Source organism: Durio zibethinus, chromosome 15 (genome assembly GCF_047325235.1).
Source record: "Durio zibethinus cultivar Kanyao isolate XHJ-2024 chromosome 15, ASM4732523v1, whole genome shotgun sequence".
In the NCBI taxonomy this organism is placed as follows: Eukaryota; Viridiplantae; Streptophyta; class Magnoliopsida; order Malvales; family Malvaceae; genus Durio; species Durio zibethinus.
In genome coordinates, this window is record NC_143176.1 from 6,840,922 (window position 1) to 6,862,361 (window position 21,440).

The 21,440-nt window shown below is 28.5% G+C and overlaps 1 pseudogene; it reads right to left on the reverse strand.

Annotated features, from left to right (window-relative positions):
• Positions 1-16,636: 16,636 nt before the first annotated feature.
• On the reverse strand, positions 16,637-19,419 carry LOC149514620 (uncharacterized; annotated as a pseudogene).
• Between the last annotated feature and the right edge of the window lie 2,021 nt (positions 19,420-21,440).

The following is a 21,440-nucleotide window of genomic DNA, read 5'->3' on the forward strand; positions in this document are numbered from 1 at the left end:
ACTATATGTCGAGCCATATTATCCACCAATGTATTAATATGAAGTAGAGAAAAATTATCTTTTAGGCTAGGCCTATTCAAATTGTGATAATTCATACAATATTCATACTTTTTCATCTTTTTTGGGGATAGGTACTATATTAGCTACCCATTCGAGATATTTTACCACTTGTAGAAAGCCTATATCAAATTATTTTTTTTACTTTCTTTTTAATCTTCAATTGCATTTTAGGTTCCATTTTTCTCAACTTTTGTCGAACTGGCTTACATTCTAGCATTAAAGGTAGCCTGTGTTCCACTATCTCAATGCTAAGCCTAGGTATATCTTGGTAAGACCAAGCGAACACATCCACAAATTCTCAAAGCATATCCTCTAATCGTTATCTATCAATCGTTGGGAGCAAGGTACTAACCTTAACTTCTTTCTGTTTTCGACATCACCTAAATTGGTCATCTCATTAACTTTTTGATGAGACTCAATAGATTTATTCTTTTACTCAATTAATCTCATTAAGTTTGGAGGCAGAGTGTATTCTTTAGAGTCTTTTTCAATGTCAAGTTCATCAGTATTAGTTGAATTTTCAAAATTAAATTCCTGATCATTGTCATGATTATCTTCATATTCATTTGGAGATCTAAAATTGAGTGAAATAAGAAATATTGGCAAAATGCTTTGATGAAAAAATGGATTGAATGGAAGAAATGGATAAAATGCATGCTCTTATTTTTTATTGAAATAGTGAATAATAAAAAGCCTATACATAAGAGATCATCCCAATGCTTATGGGCATAAGCAATTAGGAATTATAATTACATTGAAAAAAAATCAGAGATAACAAGCAACTAGATGACACTCAAATTTTTCAACTCATAGTCTGGTGGGCATGGGTAAACCAACATATCTTCTTTTTAGCTATCATCGCCTACCATTTGAATAGATAGTTTAGAAAAAGCCTCTTCACAACTTGGTTCTCCTCTAGTGCTCTCCTCAGCTCCTAAGTATGTATACCCTCCAAGAATAAAGGTTTCGTACAAATGAGGAATAACCATCGGCCTATTTCCTATCTTCCTCTTGTTATCTCACATTTTTTCCATTTCACAACCAATGCCTAGTTTTTAACTGTTATCTTCAATCATTGGGGTTTCTTTTATCCCTTAGAGGCTTTTGCCTAAACCAACTATAACATTTCAATCTTTGTTAATCATTTGACTGATCATAATTTTGTTGAATTTTGGTTGGCACCTCTTAAATCCTCTACATACTGCATTGACAAGTTCAAAGATCGATAAAAGCACTTTAACGACTCTTCTGCAGCTTCTACATACGGACCATTTGTTGGCTGAGTCATCAGTAAGTCTTCTTCTCTAGCCATGATCATAAATTTTTCTTTCATATTAAATTTGATCTTTTAATGTAAAGAAGAAGGAATAACACTTACCATATGAATCTATGGTCTTTCTAATAAGTAACTGTAAGACAGAGAGATATCCATAACCTAAAACTTTATATTGAAAGTGCATGGTCTAATTTGCATGGGTATCTTGATGTTTTCCAACACTTTTCACCTAGTCCCACCAAATGCTCAAGACTACCACATGACTGCTTTAGATGTGGGACATATCAATGGGCAATCTGGTTAGAGTAGCCATGAGCATGACATTAATAGCCAAACCATTACCAATAAGAACTTTAGCTATTATGTGGCTTTTACAGTTAACAATGATATGCAAAGCCTTGGTACTTCTTCTACCCTTAAGTGGAACTCATAATCACTGAAAGATATATAATGTGGTACCATTAAGTTTCTGCCAAGTGGTTTACATATTTCATAGGCACATTATGTGCCACATAAGCATGATTAAACATCTTCAATAAGGCATTACAATGTGGTTTAGAATTCAACAACAGTAACAATAAAGAGATTCTAGTTGGTATCTTATTCAACTGTTCATAACAAAGTATTCACTATGCTTCACCAATTTCAAAAACTCATAAATTTTTTTTTTCAATATAGACTTTGGGATGTCTTTCCCTTAAATAAATTCTAGCTCAACCTATTTTTCCATTACCTTCATCTTCTTTTTTTTCGTTTTCTTTAAAATCTTTAGAGTATAATATCTTTCACTTCTAGTCATGCTAGCTATATCGGTTATATTAATAGCCTCAGATTTTGGCATAACTTCTTATTGCCCTTAGAATATTACCTCACAACCATACTTCTATGGTACAGCTTTCTCATCTTTGTAAGAAAATGGCCTTAAGACTTTAAAGATTACTGGCTTAGGGAAAAATTTATCTGTGATTGACTTTGGCTTTTCCTCATAACAAATAGTGATTAGCTTTGGCACCTATTTGTCTATCATGGTCATTTCAGCTTTCATGTCTTCATACAACTCTATTTGGTATGAATCTATTAACCTTTTCACTTTATCATGAAATTGTTTACATGTGTCAATAAAGTGTCTTAAAGCTTTTTTGTGATACTAACACCTTTGATTTTGGACATACCTCCTATAATAAGTGCATAAGACTAATGGTTATATCATTTCAGTCTCGTATAGAGCATTATATAACTAATTGAATGACATTTTGATCTCTTCCACTCTTCTCTTCATATACTTTTTGTCTTAATTCAAGGCATTGATAGCATGAATGGGTAATGTGTTACCGTTGACATCAGGTGTCATGTTTTCACTAGTGTCAAAGCTTATCAACTTTTATTTAATTAAACTTTGCACCTTATGCTTCAAAAAAGTACAATTCTCAATAAAATGACCAGCCACCTCATAACAGTTGTCATAATATGCAATAGAATCATACCACTTAAGATAAGGAGGTTCAAGCTATTTTGTAAAGATGGGAGTAATCAAGTGATTTTTGTAAAGCTTTTGGTACAATTTGGTGTAACTTATGGGAATAAGATTGAATGTAAGGTTTATCGGATTCCATGATTCTCGCACACCACTTATTAGGGTAGTTAGAAGAAAAAATAACCTAATTGTGGATGGATAAAAAGCTCATATAGTTGATTGGTAGCATAAAGCAGAAGCATGAGTTACAGTAGGATGATATATGTGATAGATCAGTCGAGGGTAGTTTCTAAATTGCTGTCTTTCAAAACTCATAACTTGAGTCTCATTTTTTATCTTCTTAGGCATCCTTTTAGTAGCAGAGGATTGTCCCCTTTTCAGTTTATCATTTTTTATTGCATTTTTAATGATCGCACTCAAAATCACCATATTAGCAAAATTTTTAGTTGCATTGCTAACATCTTCTTATAGTATGGTGGTTTTAGAGTGCTTACAAACAACACCATTATTATTAATTTTTTTTAGTGGTGGTTGTACTTAGGTGGCAATGTCTTGCCATCTTTGGGGATACTTCTTGAAGGACTCAGATGCATTCTTCTCCATACCTTGCAATGAAAGGTGATCAAAAGCCATATCTATGATATGGCGATATTGGTTGATGAAATATCGAGTCCGATCCTTTATGATCTTATGCAAATCCTATCCAACTGAACATACTTCCTTGTAATAGACCCAATCAAATTATCCTAGAACATATGCATAAGCAGTTTCTAATTATTGGCATATGTTGCCATCTTACAACAGTACATTATGACGTGTGTAATGGGACACTTAGTGCCATCGTATTTCTCAAACTCTGGTACTTTAAACTTTAGTAGTATCATCACGTCTAGCACCAAACTAAGCCCCATAGCATCCATGGATACATAGAAGTTAATGCTTTCTATAGCCCACAATATTTCCTTAATCATGCTAATTGTTTGATCAATCTTAGTGTCTTCTAAAGATGTAACCATCTGTATCTTCACTTTTTCTTTGTTTCATCTAGATTGGGGATTTGGATTGGCTCGATTGCCTTTTTGGCAAAGGTAGAATTAATGTAACTTTAAACATTTACTTGACTGGGTGCATAAGGCATTTTTAGGTAGCTATAACTTGGGAATGTGGTTTGTTATGGCTAAAAGCTTGAAGTGGCTTGGCTCTGATGTGGACGAAACCTAAAGGTATAGTGACTCAGTGACTTCATGTGAGATATCTTCCTCCATTACTTTTTTTTTTGTTTATCTTATCCAGAGTTTCAAGGATCTTACTTAATTTTCCCTCAATTACCTCTTGAGCCTTTTCCAACCTTTCAAAATGGTTTGCATTGTCTTGTTCCATCTTTCTAGCTTTAGCTTGGGTGTTATACGGATGTTGCGCTATTCTTGCATTTGAGTACCACAATTTAAAATTAGTGATCATGATATATGATGAATGAATGTAATGCAATACATGAAAAAAATAGAGAAAAGAAAAAATATTTGCCCTTTTAAAGATTTTGACAAAAGTGAACTTTCATTTATTCCATAGAAATCTATTTTATATCAAATCTAATATTTTTTTTTATAAAAGTACTCAATTTGCTCATACTGATCCTTAGCTTCCTCGATGAAGTTTAATAGTCGCTGTCCATGTTCTATTACTGACATGACCAAAGCTCTCAATGTCTCAACCTCTTCCACCATTTCTCCCACCTTAATCACTGCTTTTCCTATCTGGATTGCAAGATGTTTTATGTACGTTTGTCTTACCAATGCTTCTCTTTTGTTGAACCATACCTGATAGGATAATTTCTTATGCTTTTCTATGAGTGCCATGATATGATTTCTCTGCTCATTCAACTCTCTGAACATTTCATTTTCATGTTGGGCTTTAACATAATTATCTTCCATTTGAGAGCATTCTTTTTTTAGCTTTTCATTTTCATAAGTCAAATCATTTTATTTATTTTTTTAGCTTGCACCTGTATGCATAACCTCTTGTGTTTTGTCGCAACTTCGTTAGCTCCTTAAGGGCATCATCTTGTTCTTTGATAACCTTTTGAGTCTTGTTTATGTTGCATTCCTTGGAAATCTTATGGTCTTGAATTTTTAACTTTTTCACTTTGTCTTTGCACTATTTTTTTCCTTCTTAAAGCCTTAGAATTTCTTGTTGCAGTTTCTCTTTCTCAACTTTATATTCTTTCATTGTAAGTTTTGACTCTAAGGGCATATTATCCAACTCCTAATTCACTGACTGGCAATGGTCCCTAAACATAGGCACAACCTCTTTGCTTTTCTTGGTTCTCCAAATCAGATATCCCTGAGTAACTTTATCAATAAATGGTCTAGGGCTTGCCCTCTTAGGCTTCTTCCAAGCTTTGATCATGCCATCAATTTTTTGAAAAGTTTTAGGCTTTTCATATAAATAGTCAAACTAGTTAAGTTTATGTGTCATGGGAACAAACTGTTTAGCACCATATCGTCTCCTTACCATCAATGGTGTATAACCTGTTGACCACTTAAGCCTAAGAGTGGAATCCTTATCTCATATCCATATTGTTATAACATAAGTTTCTAGTTCATCTATGGCGCTAACTACTTCACTTAACAAATCGTGAGCTTCTACAGCAAACATTCCCATTCCTTTTGGGTCTTTGCTTTTAACCATTCATTCTCATAAAATTCTTTAACTGGATTTTGACTACAAAAATAGAGTTTGGAGAAAGCATTCTTCTTACATTCAAAGTGACTCTTTACCCATTGATACAATAGTGGTATGCAACCTAGAAAACAAGCTTTATCATTTTATCTACAAAAATTTAGGGATCTAATAGTTTTTGCTAATATTGCCAGTGAATGATGACATCCCCTTTCAATTTGTTCAAGTAAATCTACTATCTCTATCTTAATATAGCCTAAGACCTTAGGGAAAATGACCATTCCATATATTGCCAGAGCAAACACATTCATTCCTTGGTTGTCATTAAGGTGTTTGACAATGAAATCTCAAAGAAACTCCCATGAAATACCCTTCTGCTCTCTTTTTTTTCGAATATGTGAATATATGAGCTCTTTTTCCATTCTTAAAACATGAGCCAACTTTTCACAATACCTTAATTTTGGTTTCTATATATACATTCTATCTAGATACTGAAGATACATACCCAATAAAGTTGAATAATCTTATACTGTTGGTACCAAATCAACCTCATTAAAGATAAAGTAACGATAAGAAGGATCTCAAAACTATATCATCACTTTAATGAGTGAGTTTTCAACCTTTATTGACAAGAGATGTGTAATATACCCAAACTTCTGACAAAAAATGTATTGCCTTGAAGGAATCATGCTATTATATATATTTGATAGGCTTTTCAAATCATTTTGTTTGAAGAGCAAACGAATTTTCTTTGGCAAAGTAAAGACATAACTAGGCGATAAACAATCCTCTTCTTCTCGCTAACTCTTTTCTGACTCTGTCTTAACATCTATAGGTGAATCACATTTGAAGAGTATAGACAAGGTGCAAACTTGACATTCTATGGGTTCCTTGAAAACTTTTGTTGAAAATACTTTCAAGGTAGGAACAATATTCAATCTACATGTATGTTTATGAATATGCAGAAAAAGAAAAGAAATAAACAAGAAAAGAAATTAGATAGTCATCTCAATATAAAATAAAGAACAAACACTATAGAATAAGTAAACTAACAGCATGACTCTAAATTTTGGATTAACTATAAAGGGTGGAAGAACATGGCTCTACCTATGGTTTGGCTCATAAGGTTAAAAATATATGGTTTTTGGATTATTTCTAAAAAAGGCTCTCAAATTGTTCGTTACATCATTATCTATCACAGACTAGTAAGGCACCATAATCCTTACCTATTATAGGTTACAAGTAGAAAGGATTCAATTTGAGTGGGAGTATTTTACTAGTCCATGTGAAGACATGTAATCTTACGAAGGCGTAGGTACTTTACTTTCTCCTAAGGAACAGAGCTCGAGTGTAGAGCTTATATTATGCATATGCAAATGAATGATAGATATATGAAATAAATAAATGAATAACTAAACAAAATATAAGCAAGGAAGAGAAAGAAAGAGGAAAGAAAAACAAATTTCAAGTTCATTAGGCAAGGCTTGATAGTAAAAAATCATTTACTAGCCTGACTCTTGATGTCCTTAGTGGAATCGTCAAACTATCATAATGTATAAATCCGTAGACCTACCGCTATACATAGATTAGAGGAGTTGCCATCAATCTTTTTTATGAAGGTATGATTGGTCACCTAATCAAATCTATCTTATTTAAAGAGAAGTACTAAGATTGACTTATGTATCTTTCAATAGTAGATTCTGATCTACGAAATCAGATTTTAGGTTCAAGAGTACAATTACATGTAAGGAAGGTTATAGCACCCATATAATGCCCATCCAAAGGATAGTACTAGTTTGATTTCAAATATCTAAACCTTAAATCTGTTTATAATTTACCAAAACATTTAATATTAAAAATTAATCCTAAAATTACTCTAATAGTTTAGTAGCAATTTAAGATAATTCTCTCACCTCAGAAGTATTCATGGAGACTAGTGTCCCACCTTGAATTTATTAAAATTTTGGTTAAAAAAATATTTAGTAAAATCTTCCAATAGTTTGGTAAGATTTACTTTGATGCATATCTCACAATAGTTTAGTAAGATTTTATTATAAAATTTTTATAAAATTTTATTTTTGAGAAAACTCATTAAATCTTCCAATAGTTTGGTAAGATTTAACTTAAGATGCAATCCTCCAATAGCTTGATAGGATAAGATTCAAACCTTTATTAAAAAATATTTTTCTTTTAAAAATTGCATTATGAAATTCTCCAACAGTTTGGTAGAATCCATAAAATTTAAATTCATGAAAAATCCTCCAATAGTTTGGTATGATTTATGAATTTATTTAGAAAAGATTTTTATTTTTTTATTTTTTTGTTGTTTTCCAAAGATAGAATAATAAAATGGAATTTTCCAAAATATTTAATGAATAATAAATTTCTCAAAATTAGAAAAATTAGTAAAGTAAAATAAAAAAAATAAAAATCTTGAATCCTAAGATTGGATTTTGTTCAATTATAATTTAGGCCTAGGTCTTTGCTGATCTGTCTTAATTGAATTAAAGGTCCTTTGATACGGTTTTGAATTAAAACCCTTGATCATGCTGATTAAATCCCTTTGATTAGATTGATTCCATATTCAATTTCCTTATTTCCATCATAGATTAGAAAAGGAAAGGAAAGAAAAGAAAATAATAATAATAATAATAATAATAATAATAATAATAATAATGGTGATGATGATGATAAACCATAATAGATACTAGTAGGCTCTGGACACATATGGGTGCCTATAAAACTCATGATAATCTTTTTATCAATCAAAATTGTATATTTCGTTGAAAACTAATCTTTTAGATTCTGTCAAAAAGATATTAAAATGATCATTAATTATATATATATATGTAGAATTTAATATTTTTAACTTTCAAGTAAATGATTTTACTATATATAAATAAAATGAAAATCAATAGATTGATCATAAAAATCAATATTATGTAAAATAATTAAAAATAAAAGTCCTAAATGAAATTCATTTAGTAGTTGATGAATGGTGAAAATTTTAAAGTTTTTTTGTTAAAGCGCCTATTGTAAACAATCTTGCAATAGGCCTACAAATGGATTATCAAACAAACCTAACCAAGGAAACCCACTCCCTCATTTACAAATGATCGAATATGGGAGATAGGTAGTAAAACCTCAGTAACAAAATTAGACTGCTCAATTCTTAGATATACAAAATAAGCTGTGGCACCATGTACAAACAGATTGGGATCATCACTCTCATGAGTTTCCTGTTGATGAAGCTCCAATGGTGCCTTGAGTCTGGGATGCAAACAAATCCTACATTGGACACTGATTTTCACTTTTTCTGGAATGTAACTATACCAATTCCCTATGTTACTAACTTCGGTTGATTAAAATGTATGCAAATTCCAATTTCACTTTTTCAGTTTCGCTTCCTCTAGACCAAGTTGTTAATATTCAAACTTTTGAGCTTAGGAAAATGTATTATGAAGACTTAATTTTTGGGTTTCTTGCTCTTTCTGAGAAGAGCTTAATTCTGGTTTCAACCCATCTTTTAATTACAGATGCCAACAGTAATGTCCAATATTCATTCTTATGGACAAGCATTGAATTGTTTCCTGATTTGCAATGGCTTGCATATGTTACGAGAGAAATTGCCGACAGGGTTCATGTTGCAAATATTTCACCACCGTCCAAATCCATTTCAACACAGTTCTCAGCTGTAAGCCATTGTTTCTAAGGCCATAGCCTCCCACTTTTAGAAAGTTGGCCCAGCAATGGCAAAGCCCTTGCAATATTTTTCTAGAAATAACATGGGTGTAGGCACTTGAAGAAAGCTGCTATCTCACTGTTTCTAAGGCCATTAGCAAGATCTTCAGGAAGGTCTTGGAATGGTTATTATTTTCATAAGTAATGTTTTCAGTGTTAGCAGTTTCATTGGAATGGTTATGATTCAAATTAAAAGAATCAGGTTATAGTAGACTGTATAAAACAGGAAGAAGATGACATACCGCCTTCAAATGAACTACACCAGTTCATCATAGTTTCCATTGGAAAGAAAGAATCTATAAGGCAAATAAAATGGCAGATGCGTAACAGGTCCCTTAAAGAGTTCAATTGCCAATCCAGGGAAAGAGGTATCATTTTTCAAATCATATTCTGTTTCCTCTTTCAGTTTAAAAACAAAAGAAATTATGTCTTTTTAAGATATAATAAAGCAATTTACTACATAATATGAAAAATAATCTATGCAAATTCCATAAGTTCCACCAAAATTATTATCAAGCAATTGAAAATTAAAGTTCAAACTCAAATTTGCAGATAAAACCAATAATGATTCTGAAATATTTCCTCTTCACTAAAGTTGAGTGAGAATTTCTACAAATAATTTCTGAATTTTACAGGAATGCAAACAAAAAAAGAAAAAGAAATGTTTAAGAGGATGCACATCAGCAGCTATAAAACAGCTGGTTGTTAAAGCATTTTGCAGAAAACTTCTTTGCGGTGCCGATCATGTCTGGTCAGGAAAGACGAAACGATAACAAAGTAGCTTGTAAGCAGTTTCACAGGATCCCCATCAAGAAATCTTTCCCTGCCCTTGACAAGAAATCCCTTGTCAATGCAATGGCACCGCCAGATCTTTCAGGTTTTTTATAGAATCCCATGGTGGTTTTCCAGTCATCGTCTCGACACCTACGCATCCTAACTACCATAGGTTCTAAGAAGCAGTGATTCTTGCCATTTGTCTCATTTAAGTAAGCAATGATAGAATAAAAAAAAAAACACAAATCTTTATCTTGTAATCTTTCCGGTTTTCTTCTCGACCTGTTTGGGTTTGTTGTTTACTTGTTTTTGAGCTGGGCTTGTTTTTCTTTCTCAAGTTTGTTTGGGCTTGTTTTTAAAGTTTGTTATTTTTTTATACCTTATTTGGATTTGTTTTTGGATTTGATTCAAGGTATAATCGAATTAAACTGAACTGATATAGAGAGAAATTTGACTTCGAGTGTAATTCAAAATTTTGTTTGAGTTTGATCAAATTTTAATTTTCAAATTCAAGTTTAACTCAAAATAAAAATCAAGTTACTCGAACTCGTTTTATTTGGCTCGCTTAATAAAAAATGAACTCAATTTTTATACTTAATTTGAAACTCGGTTATACATTCGAATTGAGTTTGAATTGACGTGTATAATAACAAAATAATAATTTTTTAATAAAAAATAAAAATATACTAAAATATAAAAATTTAATTAGACTCATGACTTACTCGAATTTAAGATATTCGAACTTAATTTACTCAATAAGTCCAATTTGAATTGATAATGAACAAATTGAATTCGAATTTCATCTGAATTAAATTCGAGTAATTTGAAAAATTGATGTATTATTTATACCCGATATCAATAACGAGAAACACATAAAAATGGAATAGTAAATTTTAAAGCTGACCATAAGATTATTCTCTAGCCTTTAGATTACTCTCAATCCAATGGTCATCGCCTCACTATAAATCCTACTAGGTCTAGCAAATTGATAACTTGTCATCGCTTTGTTGTCCAAGTAATCAAGTAAAGCCGTTATGTTCATTACTTATATTTTAGGGATGATTGGTTCGTAAAATTTTAAATTTTGAGAAAAAAAGTGATTTTTAAAAAAGTATGAATTCTTGATAAAGGATGATTTTTTTTTTTTTGTTATGAGAATGTTAAATTTTAATGTTTAGTTCCTGAAATTTTAGATTATGTAATAAAAATTTTTACTATAATATTCTTCATTATATTTGAATAATACGTGACAAATATTTCTATTACCTATTGATGTTATTAAAATTAAACTTGCAACAACCACTAAACAACAAAAATAAGAAAGATTTTCATTTTTATTATGTTTAAAATAAGAATATATATTATAAAAATATATATAATAAAATTCAAAACATATTTTTTTAATTATAAACGTAATTTTTAAAAAAATATAAAAAATTATTGACCCTTCGTTTTTATTATATAAATATAGTATTGATAACAAAAACTATATTTTTATGAAAAAAACACAATGTTTAATAAATAAAATACAAAAATTTATTTTGCATGATGACATAATAAAGAGATAAATCCAACGTCATAAAGTAAAAATTAAGTAATTAATTAATTATTATTATTGTTTTTACAAATTAATAAAGTTTATAGCAACAAGTTGAACAAACTCGTCTGAATTTTAAATGCCAGGGAGAGAGAAGGCAGCAAAATTAAAACGAAAAAATAGTATAACATTTTTTATATATAGAATTGGAGCGAAATAAAATATAAATTTTATTTCATGAAACAAGTTTACTTGAATTTTTATATAAAGTTAAAATATTAAAGAAGTTTTAATGTGTAATAATAAAGTTTTAATTAAAATTTTTATATATTCTAAATTTATCATCTAATAATTCATAAAGTTATAAGAAGAATTATATTGTTTTATATTTATTTTTATTTTTTAATTGGATAATCAAATTCAATAATTTTATTTGATTTTTTATTTACAAATAATGATAAATGCTCTTTGTACTATTTATTTTTTTTGCTTTAAAATTTTTTATTTGATTTAATAAAGTTGAGTCTCATACATTTTTAAATAAAAATAAAAAAAATTTATCTAAGTTTTCTAACTAATTATTTAGTAACATGTCTTTTTTAACATTAGAATTACAAATTTGTCAATGTAATTCACAAGATCAATTTTTATGTAAGGGGTAGCAAATTTTTCTTTTGAATAAATTTTAAGATAGAATTATATTAAAACTTAAGAACCTATTTCTTTTATGTCTGTATATTTTTGTTTTTATGTATACAACATATTTTGATTAAAAGATTCACAAATAATATTTAGCTTAAATCTTGATAGAGCAAAACCACTTAAATATAATTAATATAAATCAATTTTAAAGAATTTTAATCCAATAATATTTTATAATGAATTCAACTACAATATGATTGGCATGGTTGAAGTTTCTTGGATTCAACTTTTCAAAAATAAATTTTTTAAGAAATATAGATTTTAGTACAATTATAAATTATAAGAATTCATAATATATCTTATTACTCATATTAATAGTATACCATGTGAGCACATGAGATTTTCACTAATATTATCTACACTTAATTTTGCATTTGTATTTATCAATATATAGTTTGTACTATTTATAATAGTAACAAGATATTCTCTTATTTTTATATAAATAAAACATATTATTTATCAAAAAACAAAATTTAAATAGAATAAATTTTGTATACAAACAATATTTTTTTAATCATCAAATAACTAAAAGAACAATAAACTAGTATTTATATTCAAATTGTTAGGGCATAGGGAATAATTTAATCCATCTTTATTGTTGGGATTTTTCATATTTATATTTAAAATTTAAGTATAAAATTAAAAAAGATAAATAAATAAGATATTGATGATACAATATAAAATCATATAATTATTAAAATTTTAATATTACTTAATTATGAAATTAATCGCGCAAAGCAAGGGTGTGAAATATTTAGTAAAATATAAAAAATTATTTTGCATAATGACATAATAAAGAGAAATCCAACGTCATAAAGTAAAAATTAATTAATTACTAGTATACTATGTACAAATTAATAAAGTCTACAGCAACGGACCAACTAATCAGAATTATAAATGCCAAGGAGAGAGAGAAGGCAGCAAAATTAAAGGAAAAAATAGTATAACATTTTGATATATAGAATTGGAGTGAATTAAAAATATAAATTTCCGTTATCTGTTGCTTGTTTAACAAAAGTAAAGAAGAAAAGCACGAATGAAGGTGTCCCTTCCAATTAATTTTGGCCACAGAACTTAACCTTCAAGATAGAGTGAGAGGTAATAAATGAAGAAACAGGAGAGGTGATTTTTTTAGGACAGTGAGTAGCTACGTTCGTTAGGATATTGAAAGTGTTGTGTTACTTGAAGCAGATAGATTTATTACGTTTTTTTACATAGAAAAACGTAATTATTAATATTAAAAATTATATTTTTTTACATAAAAATGTAGTTAAAACATTTTTTAATATTCTATTATAAATATTTTATTTATTATTATGTTTATATATTAAAAAACATTTTTGATATTAAAAAATTATTGTATTTATTTTATTATTTTTTTAAATAATCAATTACATTTCATATGTAAAAACATAATACTTATAAAAATAAAAAATTATCCTTTGTCAATGATTACATTTTTATAATAAGAAACTAGTTATTAATATATCTAAAATTTTTTATTTTGTCAAATACTATATTTTTTGACATAAAAACATAATTAAAAGTATTATAAATATTATATTATAATATTATATTAATTATTACGTTTTCAAATTAAAAAACATCATTGATAAGAAAATATCTAATTTATTTTGTTATTATTTAATTGATCTATTACTTGTCATATATAAAAACGTAGTGCTTTTGAAAATAAAAAATTCAAAATCCTAAATTTACAAAGATATGAATGCCCATTTCAGTTTTAGGATGAATTTCCATTAATCATGTCATTATGTTGATTTTTAAAGGTAAAATAAATTGAAAAATTTTATTATTAAGGTTAAAAGTAGGATAAAATTAATTTTCCTCTTAGAATCTTAACAAACCATAGAGAGAGATAGATTTATGATTTCGGATCATTTGGATACTATTAAGAATCTTAAAATACCTTTAAAAATCAAATACCATGAATCAAATGTGAGAATTAGATTACGAAAATCAAGATTTCTGAGTAATTTAATTTTTTCCTGAACCAAATGCATTTTTATTATTTACTTTTTTTTCCACAATGATGGGTATAGATAAGAAAAGATATAGTATATTAAAAAGAAAAATAATACAAGATTAATAATACATAAATGTTTAAAATGAAATTTTAATTTATAATACTAAAAATTTGATATCCATGAGTACCTACATTACTATGGTATAGTCACCCGTGACAAGTAAGTCTATAATTAATGTAGAAAATAATCAGTAGATTAAAAATTTATCATAGATATCTTTTGGTTAGCATTATTTTAATTAATTTATTGACCGGTAGCCACGATAACTCTATCTTTGACTATTGTTTATTGAATATGATATTCAGTTTCTTTCTTTCACATTTTATTAGTGAAGTTAATTGAGTCAAAAGATGATGAGCATAAAAACCATTAATCATACAATGTAACCAATATGGAAAAAACAATGAAATTTGCCCACATACCCTTCATAAAAGGCCGAATGAAGAGCCAAGCTTGCCTTAGATTAAAGCTTCACCATTTTATTGGTATTATTATTGTGTGTTTGTTTCATAATAACTTAATTATATAATTTTCAAGTGTATGAAAAATCTAATTATACTTTTATTGTATTTTTTAGCTGTTTGTATCATATGTCTCAATTCTTCACCAGAAATACATTAGTGATTTAATTTCTTTTTTTGGTATTAATTTATTTTTTATGTGATGAATCATGATAATTATTCTAATTACTAATTGTGAACATGGGCAGATATTTTCAGGCCGGCTCTTTTGCTGTTTTAATTGTTTCCTAGAGTTAATTAGGAATGATCTGGTTTGCCAATGAAAAATTCTTTTAGAATGGTTGTGAATTCCATTTATTGGAGGTAAAGAAGACGAAGCAATAGCTCCATAAACAAGGTGGAACCGCAAAGAGTGTTTTAAGAAAAAAAATATTATTATTTGATATTATAATAAAAAATAATTAATTGGAAAAAATATTTATATTTAAACTAATAACTAATAAACTAATAAATATATAGACTAATAAATAATAAATTATTATATAAGAAATAAATAAATAAATAAATAAAATTTAATATTATATAAAAATTTTTGGAGATTATTTTATTAATTAACAAGTATTTACATAAAATAATAAAAAATAAAGAAAATATTATTGGATATATTAATATTATTTTTATTAATTTTTAATCATTTTTAATAAAATTATTGGTATTAAAATAATTTAATAATTTTAATAATTTATTAATTTTATAAATATTGAATAATTTACACATTTTAAATTAACATATTTAATTGTCTTTTCTTCTTTCATTACAATTCACCTCATCATTATCATTATATTTACATTCAAATACATATCTCCACTGCTAATTTTAATTTTATCACTACTGTAATTAATTTTACCTTTATTACTATTTTCAATTCGAAATCTGCCTTAAGCATCTGAAATTGATTTTTACGTTTTCAGCAATATTACTCTTCTTTTTCTCTATAATCCAGTATGGACCCTTCTAGACATAACCATCTGCAACTCACATAATGAAGGGTCAGATTTGGGGGACCCATCTTACAAAGACAGGACAAAGCATAGTCAGATCCCCACAAATCCCATATGCAAAAGTTTGTTACCAGTGCCTGCCTCTACCTAGCCCATTCACCACACAAACCAACGAAGAAAATATGAAAAAAAAAAAAAAAAGGGAATACCTTCAAAGCTCCGTAAGCAACCTATCAATCAACTAGCACATCAACATCAAAATTAACATATACTACTTGGCCAAGATTTAGGTTGAGATGTGTTTTAGATTTTTATTCTCTTATTAGTGATATAAAACTTTGGTTGACATTTTTGTATTTTAAAGATATAAAAATATCTTCGATCATGTATAATTTTATTGGATTTTTTTTTATAAATTGATGATAAATTTTTATATTTATGTAATTGAGTTTACATAATTATATAAAACTTTACATCTGTTAAATAATGATTATATTTTTAATAATTAATGATGTTTTATAGTGCTAAAAAACTAGTTTAGATATATGCAGAAGTTCACATTAACTATACATGTCAATGTAATACCTTTTTTTTATTTATTTACAATTACATAGACACATAACGTGTATATATAAAATTGTTTGTGATGAAAAATTCTACAATTTATATACAAAATGATTATTACAAGAATACCGATAAGGAAAACTGTAAGAAATGAGAAATTCAATTCTTTTTTATAGTACATGACTTTTGAACCAATGATTCAGAAACTCAAAGTCTAAGATTTGAATTTTTTGTTTGTTTTCATGCTCAATCATACAAGGAAATTTTAATGATACAAAAGAAACGAGTACAAGAGATTTGATATTTATTTTTAAGTATTTTATAGTTTCAAATTGAGGCCAACATATCCTCCTACTTTCCCACCTCTTCAATTGGCCATGGTTATTGCAGTTGGTCGGTCAATTTGCACCATTGCTGGTGGAAAGAAACTATAGTATGGTCGATAGTACATATTTAATCCACTAGCTCCTTGCCGGGTAATTGAAACTTCAATGCTTGCCTTTGACAAATAACAAAAGTATATTTGAGCAACTGAAGAACAAATGATCATACAAAAGCATAAAATTAATGAAAATGGAGATGGTGTAATTTGTTTTTTAAGCTCACTTGATAAGCTAATGACTCGAGCTTGGGCAATTCATAATTGTAATAGATTAAAATGGATGGAGGATGCTTGAATTTTGAGCTTGAACACATTGAAGTAGTTAATGGAACGGTTAATATGAGAAAATCTCCATCAAAGACCCCATTTTGTTTGATGTTCTTCTTGGACTTGGAATCCAAATTTGATGTTGAACATGAAGGTCCTTCCCTGAAAATGATACAAAGAAAACATAAATGGGGAAAAACTTATATAGAATCAGTTATGATTATTTTTCTTTTTAGTACATATGAGAAAGTACAAAGAGAAGTTGTGTTTTGAATATTAAACCTCAATACTCATTATGTTTGAGAGATAAAAATTAAAATCAAACCTAAAAATCGGGGTGCCAGTTTTAAAATTGAATGCTCTACCATTGCTCCTTGAAGCTGCTTCAACTTGTTCATTGATGGAATGAGCAATGGGAGGATATTTGTTGTGAATAGAGCATTGTCTAGAGAGAAGGGATATGATCTCTTCAAGCCAACCACCTACAATTTATGGTAACCAAATTCACACACAAAAAAAGCAACCCTGTTAGGCTGTTACTATTACACAATATCAAGGTCTAAAAGAGAAAGAAGCAACATTCTTAAGACTTCTATAAAAGATGAAAAAGAAGGAAACCTAATTCTTTATAAAACTATTGTATAAATCTAGTTTTTTTTTTTAGGTTAATTCAGCAGGCAATTTTCCCACTGTGAAAGGTACTGTTTAGAGGCCTCTATAATTAAAAAACAGAAAAAAAAAAAAAAAAAGGCAAAATGATGTAAAATTCAGACCATAAACCTCATGAATTTCACAAGTAACATCATATTAATTAGTAAATGGAAAGAGATATTAAAAACTAGAATTTATCATTGGATCAAAAATAAGTTATACATGATTGAAGACAAATACCTTCTCTTCCTCAGGCAATAAAGGTGTACAATTTCCATAATAGCCTTGGTTTGAAGGAGGCATCATCTGAAAATTCAGTAGAGATGTTGATGAAGTTCTTGATGACTAATTCACGTACATAAAAAATAGAATTCCATTAATTCACCTAATTCTTTATCGATCAACGTTACCAGAAATGAAAATATTTTTTAAAAAATAAATTAAAGATTCCAACTACTGCAAGTTACAACACAAAATCAATTTTCTTACCACTGAAGAAGAAAGTTATTGAAATGGTTGTAACCTTCGAATCAAACTAGGCAAAGCCAAATGGATTCAGATTCATAAGGCAAACTCAAATTTGTCCCGAAGGCCAATCCAGGGTCCAACCGAGAACACTCTTTTTCAATGTTATACTCACAAGAACAAAATTTTATGACCATTATTAACACTATCATTCCCTGAAAGTACTGCTGCACCAGGATGCCACCCTGGAGAACCACTGCAGGTCAATGGAACAGTGTTTTCTGTACTGACAATATCAATATTTTGAACAAATAAAGGTGTTCTAAAGATTGAATTTGGTGGGGCAATAAGTTCAGCAGGAAATGGAATTGAAGAAGCAGAAACAGCAGAAGAAGAAGATTGATTTGAAGGAAGGAACTTTGGGATTGGCAAAGAAAGATATGATGATTTATGATGAATAATTGGTGGTGAAATAACAGATTACGGGGAAGGCAAAATTGCAGCAGCAGCAGCAGCTACAGCTGCATCTTTCTTTTTTTGTTCTTCTATTCTTATCTTGTCAAGCTGTGCCACACCAAGTCCTATTTTTGGGACTTTTTTAGGCCTTCGCTTCTAGGAAGATCTACCAATATTGCTTCCAATTCCACCACCACTGTTAGTATTACTATTGCTACAACATTGGGTTTGATGTTCTTAAGCCATTGTTTTCACTAGCTTCCATATATATGTAAACACAAGCTTTCACAAGAAAAAATTGAGGAAAAATCCAAGAATATAAAGCTTCAGACCTAAATCTTATAAACTTGTCAGAAACAAGATGCTAGCAATCCCAACCATGGTATTCAAGCATTTCACTATTTGTATGTGCACTTTTTTTGTGTGTTTCCATTCTTTTCAAGAAGAAAAACTGATGAAAAGAGGTTTATAGAGAAGGAAATCTTTGAAATCAAGAAACAAGGATTTTCAAATAAAAAAATTAAGGATAACAAGAGGAAAATCTAGAGAAAATATACAAGAAGAGGCAACAAAGTTTAGAAAAAGATGCCCCAAATCTCGCAGATATTGGAGGTCAAGAGAACAAACCCATGAGCCTAGCCAAGTTTTCAGCTAACATAATGAAAAGAGAGTGGAAAGAGAGGATCACTGTATCTGAGAGGTTTCAGATTTTCTCTCAAAGGCCTTGTTTGTCTGAGGGATCAAAAAAATTATATACCAAAGTTGTACATTCTTTTTTTTTTTTTTCAAAATTCAAAACCATGCAAATCTTTAGCTTTGCTATGAACATATTTGTCTCTCATTTCTCTCCCAAGTCCTCGCTCCGCACTTCCTCTGTTCATTCCTAGAGTCTCCAAGACCCTCTCTTTCAGCTTTTTTTTTTCTTTTATTTTTTTCTCTCTCAATTTATGTTTTCAAAGTTCTAAAAGAAGCTGAGTTCCTAAGGTCACCTTAGCTTTGTTTTGTTTTCATTTCCGGGTATCTTTTGCTGGGTTTGCGACTTTTGGACTTAAATGCGGGACATTCACTTTGTTCCCCAACACATGCATGGAATTCAACAACCTATTTTATGCCTTTCAAGTACACTAGCAGAGACAGGTGGTTATACAAGCCTGAAAGCTCCTTGAACCCTTAAAATTTTAAAAACCCCAGTAACATGAGGCAGAGACGGATGGTTATACAAGTCAAAAGGGGTCTTTGGCTCCTCCCAAATTTTAAGAATAATCAAGTGTGTTAAGGGAATCAAATAATCTGTAAGTTCCATTCTTCATGTGAATACATTATCTCTAGTTCACTAAGTTAAACTAGCTAATAATATTTTGAAATCCGAATGGCTTATTTGCGGAAGACCTATAAAAAGGTATTGTAAAGACATTTTTTGGGTAGTTAAAATCTGTGCATGTTTATGCTTATGGGTGCGTACCTATCTTATGCATTATAGTTTAAGAATGATTAAAATCATATTATTTTTTTGTTTATTTGTTATACCAGTCAATTATTACTTACAAATCCTTAAAATCAAGAGATTTGTTATAAGAATTAGGAAGCCCATACTTGTTACAATCATAATCATATCCATTTAACAAAAGTCAAATTGACCCATATAATTTTTTTCTAGTTTCTTCGTAAGACTCCAAATCTATAATTTTTTTTAATCAACCGCAACTTCTCTCCATATAATTTTCATTTTTAATTTTATTTTAGATTTTTTCTCCTGTTATAATGCAATGTTTTATTCAAGACAAAAGTTAGATTTGAATAACTTTTTTAAAAGTTAAAAAATTATTAACTTCTAATCTTAAAGTTTTAATTTTATTCTTTTAATGGTATATTTTATTTCTCTTGTTTTGATAAAAAAAATGTTTTTTAGCAATTGTTTTTTTTTTTATTAAATCATTCACAATTTTACGTAAAATGATTTATTTGATGTATTATATTTCTTTATATGAATTGATAAAATTTATAATTTTGTAAGTTATGTTTATTAATATTGATGATATATATAGTAGGTTACTTATGAAGAAAAAAATTAAAATTCAATATAATATTTATGGAAAAAAGGTCAACAAAGCTTCTAAAATAAATTCAATAATCATCTAAGCCCTTTTTCTTTTTTTTACAATCAATTAAACCCTCAAATATCTACTCTCATTAATCGAACTCTTATTAGAGAAAAAAGGTTAACTTTTTCTATCCAATAAATGGCTTAATTGAGTGAAAATATATGTAAAAAATTCAACTAGGTGAAAATAAATGTTTAAAATTCAATAGTTTGAAATAGAAGATTTAGAGCTTGATTAATTGCATTAAAATATGAGAAGCATAATTGATAAATGATTTTTTGTTTGAGGGATGTTTTTTACTCTTAAGCCAATATTAATTGACTCTCTCAAAATTAAATATCAAGATCCACCACTGCACATTAATCAATTGGGTTTTACTGCTTCTTTGAGAGTTTGGTTGTCAACATTTTAGTTATATTCCCAATCAATAATGTATTTCATATTTGAATAATGAATCAAATTTTATTTAATTATATAATTAATTTAAAACTCAACAATTTGATCTAAATTAACCTTAATTCGATAATCCAAACTTAGAAAACTTAAATATGAAATTTAAAAAATTTTGAATTCAAAACAATATGATTTTTTTAATTTGAAATAACTCAATCCGTCCAATTGTCATCTTCTTAAAGTATTAAATTTAAGTTGGGAATACAATAAATATATAAGGTTGGATTGTTTTCATCTTCAATTTCCTTTTCCTAATAAGGATGTTGTTGGCACTTGGATTACTAAAATTGGAGATGGAATTGATTGATTGGTTTTTCTTAAGTTAGGCATAGATTTTCTTAATTTGA